Consider the following 7598-nt stretch of genomic DNA (forward strand, 5'->3'; position numbering starts at 1 on the left):
TGCAGGAATGAAAGTACGTAACTATGCTGTATCCCAAAAATGGAAAAGTCATTCTTAAAAGCTAACTACGACATGATCTAAAAGGTTTCTAGCATGATCTCCCGGCTTTTCTCTGCAAGCAATAAATATTTATACTGTTTAATTATCTTGCTTATTATGAATGCAAATCTAAATTCATGCTAACTCATTCTCCTTGAACTGAGGCCCTGGGAAGCTCAAGTGCTTGCAAAATCCCACCTGTAGAATTAGTTCTAATAAGAATAGACATTACCTTATCTACAATGACTCCTAAAAATGACATTTAAATAATATCAGTTTTAATAATCTACTCTGATGCTGCTAGTTAAAACAACAGGAATGGTATGCTCTACACAACCAGCTATTTTGGGCCAGTTGACACTGTATATTGCATGTATGTTACCGCATTTTTCAACAAAAGATATTCCAACCCTATGGGTTAAGTTTGTCATCTCTAGCTTAGAAAATTCTTGGAGATTTGGGTGGGGGTGGAGCCTGGGGAGGGACCTCAGCAGGGCATAATGCCACCCTCCAAAGCAGCCATTTTATCTAGGGGCACTGCTTTCACCAGTTTGGAGATCAGCATCACCAGACCCCACCTAGAATTTGTCAAACCCTATGGTTGTAGGGTGGTAAGGCAGCCGACATGCTGTCTGAAGCTCTGACCATGAGGCTGGGAGTTTGATCCCAGCAACCGGCTCAAGGTTGATTCAGCCTTCCAATCTTCTGAGGTCGATAAAATGAGTACCCAGCTTGCCAGGGGTTAAAACGGTAATGACTGGGGAAGGCACTGGCAAACCACCCCATATTGAGTCTGCCATGAAAACGCTGGAGGGCGTCACCCCAAGGGTCAGGCATGACTTGGTGCTTGCACAGGGGATACCTTTACCTTTATGGGTGTATATAGACTTTTCATCTGCCAACATTTCTCAGTAAATTTTGTGGGAAAGTGTTTGTGGAAATGTGCTGGGAGCTGATGCATTTGTGGAGAACAGCAACAGAAGTGACTTTCTTTCAGAGAAAGTGTGTGTGTGTGTGGGGGGGGGTCTACGTATCTCTGTGATAAGCATATCTCTGAAATTCTCACCTCTCACTGGAGAGAAAATGGAACAGTACTTAAGGCATAATGAACCTGCATGATAACAAGACTAGTAGGGAACCATTTACTCTCCTGAGTTCTTCATCAATACTCCTGCCAGCATATGCTATGTTCATTTCACATAGAAAGAGGTGTTAGAGTTGAAGAAATATTGTTACAAATGAGGCTACCCCTCAGAGGGATTCCGGTATTGGCACACTGGAGAGGCCTGGATAATATTATCAAATGTTATACAATGTGATATCAAAGTAGGGGATTCTTTTGCTGTTGTTGTGTTCTTTGGTTTTCAAGAACATGAAATTGGGGTTACTGTGGGTGGGCAGGTAGTTGTGAGATTCTGCATTGTGCAGGGGGTTGGACTAGATGACCCTGGAGACCCCTTCCAATTCTATGATTCTATCACTTAAAAATATTTAAAGGTAAAAGCCTGAATCTTATACTTACTTAAGGAAGGATAGTATTCAATTTATTGGCTGGGTCTCAGCACATTACTCAAATTGCTAAGAGACTCAATGGGCAACTCACAGGATAGTCCTATTCAGGTAACTCAATGTCCATTGATTTAAGTCTGCATCAGATTACACTGCCTGTCTGACTTTCATTGACTCTTCTGAGCCAGGGAGGGGGATGGACACTAAGAAACCACAAAGCATTAACTTTTTGAAGCTAAATGAACTGGTATCATTGTCAAGGTTCATGGCATGATAGAATGACCCCTCCCCATACACACACACACATGCTGGATAAATAAAACTTTCAGGGAATCTCCAGCTGATTTGCCTCTACATCCCTCCCTCCAGTTTGAGGAGGATTGGATTTAAAGGGAATGATTTACAGCCTCCCCCAAGAGGGTACCCCATCCTCAATTGTTTCCAGTAGGGGGGGCAGCAAAAAAAGTAAACAAGGGACCTAGAGAATCTCTGCAGTAGAGAATCCCAGCAGAACCAATACAATATAAAGCACTGAGGGTGGGAGAATGTTTACAAGCCTGAAGGAACCAGTGCAGTGTGCCCAGCAGAACCAGTGCCACCATGACAGTGCTGCACACACAACAGGACTAAGGTCAAACCACAGAATCTTTGTAATAGAAACTGAAGGGAGAGGGGGAATTTTTACAAGCTCTGTGTAATCAGTGCAATGTGGCAATGCTATTTCAATCACTATCCAAGTGCAGGGAGAGCATTTTGCAAGTACAATGCACAGCAAAATCCATTGCCAATATGGCAATGCCAACTCAATCACAATCGAAGTAAGAGAGGCATTTTTGTAAGACCAGCAAAATGCACCGAGTGCCCAGCAGTACCAATGCAATCACAGAGTGTCCAGCAGAAACCAGTGCACTGGTATTTCAAGCTTAAAAGGACTGATAGCAAAGCACAGAGTCTCAAATTCAACCACGAGGTATGTGGGTTTGTGGATTTTGCAAGGTGTATGCAATAAAATGGGAAATGAACACAAAGGAATGGGGGCAGCAGTGGGTTGAACCCTCTCAAAACTGACATGAGCTGACAACAATGTTTCCAAGGCTGGAGAATTCTGCCCTCCCCCATTGCTTTGAAGTATGGTAAACAGTCTGATTGGAAATATAGCCATTCAAGAACTGAATTGAACCTCCATGGACTGATCGAATATTTGTGGAAAGTTCATGCTGGTTGACCTGCCATGAACTTTAGTTCCTGAACCATGAACCCATCAACCTTTGTTACAAACTTTAGGTTGTGAGCCTGTTCCAACTCATCCCTAGCCAGGGACATTACCATACTGAAGGGAATTAATTGTATTAAAATCTTCTCGTCAGGCAGAGGTATTTGTTTTAGCATGCTGTTAAACATTTCCCATCTGCATTCATTTGCCATCCCCACATTGACCACCGAGAACAATGGAAAGGAGTGGAATTTGGTAGGGCATGGCTTTCTGCTTGCTCAGCTGCTTGTGTTAGTAATTTGAATTGGTATTGTTAACTTGAAGCATTCTGCCACAAAGCACAGTGCTGAAAAATGCAGTAAGACACTGGAGTCAATTGCTCCCTAAGCAGAAGTAATTGTCAAATCAATACTTTTTTAAAACAAAAAGTATTAGTAACAGATCAGCTTCATACTATTCTAGATTTGCATTCAGGGCATGTGGAGTTAGCAGTCACCTTGCAGCAAGTTTCTTTCATGAAATTATACATAAATTGAAGAGGATAAATACAATAGAGTAGTTTCGACAGTGCCGACTTTTCTGCAGGCAATGTGCCAAATTTAATCAATTTACTTCCAGTGTCTGTCTGATTTGATAAGAAGTAATAGTTACAGTGGGTACTGGATAGCGATTGGCACAGCCAATAGTATCAAAGTATGTCCTTCTTCGGAATATACACAGAAACAACACTTCATGAAAAAAAATGCAAGTTTATTCACAAAATCTTTTAAATGCAGTTGATAACTGGATTCATTCGTTGGTGGGAACTGTACCAAATCTTGATGGCTGAAAATAAATTATCCTTTAGATTGGGGGGAAATACAGCCTTGCTTATGGGGTGAGAACATATTTAATAAAGATCTGTAGTGACTTAAACCAGAAGACCATTAAAACTTGGAGAAAGCAATTATTGGTGTCAGCATAATTTATACTATGGGTAGTGACTAGAATAATTATCACATATCCTGCTACTGTGGTTTTAGTCTGTAGGAATTTTCTACAAATATCTACAGCTCTTCTACACCTCCTGGTATATAGAAAAGAATAGGGGGGGGGATCAAACATACTAAAAACAGCTCTGAATAGTAAAGAAGAGTATCTGAAGGTCCTTTTTACCAGCATCATCACTGGCCCATGTAGATCAGTTTGATTTTTTTTTCCTGACAGATAGCGGCTTTCTAAAGTCTTAGGGCTGCTGCTTGAGTTGCTTTTCAGGCAGATGCTAAGGACTGAATTTGGATTTGTGCATGCAAAGCACAGAGAATGGTTGTTCTCTCTTGCCACGGAGAGACAGACCAGAACCAATGGGATGAAATTAATGCAAAAGAAATTCCATCTAAACATCCAGAAGAAGTTCCTGACAGAGCTGTTTCTCAGTGGAATAGGCTTTCTTGGGAGGTGGTGGGTTCTCCATCTTTGGAGATTTTTAAACACAGGCTGGATAGCCATCTGACAGAGAGGCTGATTCTGTGAAGGTTCAAGGAGGTGTCAGGTTACGGTGGATGAGCGATAGGGTTGTGAGTCTCCTGCATAGTGCAGGGGGTTGGACTAGTTGACCCAGGATGTAACTTCCAACTCTATGATTCTAAGATTCTATGAGAAGAATCATCAGTAACTCATGTGAACACTATGGGGAGGGATATGAAGGAGCCATAATGCTGGCCAAGGTATTTCACTTCCAGTTTAAAAATAAAAAAGCAGGGGAAGAGACACAGGTGGTTATAGGAATCACTGGGAACTCTATGGTAAAATTATATCATAAAACTATATAGTATAGTAAAATCATAGAGCTGTAAAATCATACCGTTTCTAGGTCTTTCTAGAATCCCTCTACCCATTTTTAAAAGAAAATGATGAGGCATCTTTCTCACACCCCTGTCACCTCACAAATGGCACCCCTATCACAGAGTGGCTGGCCTTCTGGGTTGCTTATTTCCTACCTAATCACAAAGACAGAAAATAGCAAAGAGAGCCATGCAGAGTGGCTGACATGGAAAGTCCCCCCCCTGCTCAATTTCTTTTTTTTTTATAATGATTTTTTTTTATTTTCATAAAGATAGAAATATAATCATCATTTGAGAATATACGACCCCACATTGACTCCACAGTGATATAAACTTTTGCCCAAAACTCTAAGAGCCATGAGTCTAAGAGCCATCCACATTTCCACTACATTTTAAAAAAAAGGCCTGTTTAGATATACAAAAGAAAAGTTATTATTAATCAACTTACTTGAGAGATCATAGACCTCACATTAACTGCTTGATACAATCTAAGAGCTATCCTGGCAGATATTTCTAGGTTTGAGTTAGATGCTTAACATTAAACATTTCTTATAGCACAGTATGAGTTTTGGCCCTGTATCAATACCCTGATGAAGGGAGAGGAAAGTAGGGCTTTGCCTTAAAGATGTACAAAGAAAAAAAATTACAAAAGGATTTCATAATTTCTCCTTATCCTTAATACAGATACATCTACAAACCATTTATACTTGACCCATTCTAAGAGCCATCCTGTATAAGTTGAGAGCTTTGCATTTTCTACAGATCAATATGGGCTATGGCCCTATAACAGTACACCAATAAAAAAAATAATAAGGGGGGAAAGCCCCATTTTATATTTCCAACGCTAACGATTATATTACCTATATGCCTACTAAGAAAAAGAAACAAGAGAGAAAAAAGGCACTGCTTCCCCTTTTTCATAAAAATAGCAATGTAGGATACAGTATATGTTGTTAATACAGAGAATAATAAGATTTCCAGGTTTAGGTTAAATGCTTAACATTAAACATAGAACAATATAAGCTTTCAGTCTTCTATAGCTTCTCCTTATCCTTGATTCTGATACATCTACAAAACAATTTATGCTTGACCCATTCTAAGAACCATCCTGACAGATATATTTTCAGATTTAAGTTGAAAGCTTAACATTAAACATTTTCTACAAGTCAGTGTAGGCTTTAGTCCTAGGACAATACACTAATAGAAGAAAGAAAAAATAAGGGGGGAGAACCCCATTTTATATTTTCAGCACTAATGATTATATTACCTATATGCCTACAAAAGAAAAGAGACAAAAAAAAAACAAGAGAGAAAGAGACACTGCTTCCCCTTTTTCATAAAAATGGAAATATAGAATACAGTATAACATTAAACATAAAACAATATGAGCTTTCGGTCTTCTTAAGGGGGTCTCATCTCGAGGCTTGCTACATCTTGTCGTTCCCGTAAAATTATATTCTGTCCCATTGGCCTTTGGCGTAGAAAGTGCAGTTGTACTCTTTCCCGCAGAATATGCATCGATAAATCTTGAGGCCGTTGCACCTCCTGGACTCCAGTATCAATACAATTTTTTCCCCAGAGAGATCCTTTAAATCGGTTACTTTCACTGCAGATCCATATTTCTTTTGATTGATTTTTGTACATTGTTGCTTTGAGATGACTGTATGTCTTTTTAAAAAGGGTGTCCTTATCTGGGCTGCAGAACTCCGGCATCCCATTTTCCGTCTCCAGAATTTCAGATTTCTCTTCTACTGTTGGTTTTCCACCTTGTTTAGAGCTGTCATCAGCCACTGTTGTTGATCCATTATTCCTGTTAAAGACGTCTTCCTTGGCATCTTGGATCTCCTTGAAGATATGAATTTCAGATTTCTCTTCTGCTGTTGGTTTTCCACCTTGTTTAAAGCTGTCATCAGTCACTGTTATTGATCCATCATTCCTATTGAAGACTTCTTCCTTGCCATCTTGGATCTCCTTGGAGATATTTTTGATCAATCCATCTAAAAATACTTTGTAATCTTGGGTTTGTATCTCTATTAGATGAGCCAATCTTTTTAACATAGACATGATTTTGACTTTAAAAAAACCCGGCCTCAAACAATTTTACAAGTGGCCAGTAGAGGTCCTCTGTTTTATCCTCTAATGTTCCGGCACAGGCATGTGACGTATTGTAGTCAGTTAAGGCAGAGATTCTCGTGCTGGCACAGAGTTCTTGTGAGATTTTCCCATTCACAGCTCTTATCTCTTATCTTCGAAAACCAAAACAATTACAATAAGAGCTTTTGCCAATTAATTCAAGTTGATTTGAGTCCTTCTTCTGCTTAGTTAGGAGAATTAGCCTGCCCCTTAACGAGGTGGCTTCAGGCAGAGCAGAGTAAGAGGAAGGGGGGAAACAAAGGGCTTTGATGCAGGAAGAGAGACGAAGAAAAAAAAAGCGAGAGATACTTGCAGTAAATGATGTTTTGGAACTCAGCCGATGTCCTCCCCTCAGTTCAAAGCGTTCATTTGTGGTAAATCATCATGTAGGGTTGAAGCAGATACTTTAAGATTAAAGAAAGAAAAGAAAGTCCGAGGTAGAAAATGGCAGTCTTCCTCTGGACCTGGAACGCTGACAGCCTATAATCCAGGGAGATAAACTCCCTAAAGAATTGGAGACGGCCCCAAGAACTTCCTGGGTAGAAAGGTGAGGTGGGGTTTGCGTACCCCTCCTCTTTTCTGCCAATTGCTTGCACAATTGACCCCTGTCAGGCTTCAGAGATAGCAGAGCAGATGCCCTGCCACCCTCTCAGGACGACATCTTTAGCCACACACACCCCTGCTCAATTTCTAATGAGCACAGCAGCAAAATAACCCAAAGATTTATGCCATGAACCAAAAAAACAAAAAAACAAATTGACTCTGAACTCATTCTGAAATCTAGGTCTCATTGTGCTCCTGATAATGTAATATATGACAAAGTCTAAGTGGTACCCTCATACCTTTTCCTATGAATCTCTGTCCCCGGCCCAGTTGTCCCC

This window comes from Paroedura picta, chromosome 8 (assembly GCF_049243985.1).
Source record: "Paroedura picta isolate Pp20150507F chromosome 8, Ppicta_v3.0, whole genome shotgun sequence".
In the NCBI taxonomy this organism is placed as follows: Eukaryota; Metazoa; Chordata; class Lepidosauria; order Squamata; family Gekkonidae; genus Paroedura; species Paroedura picta.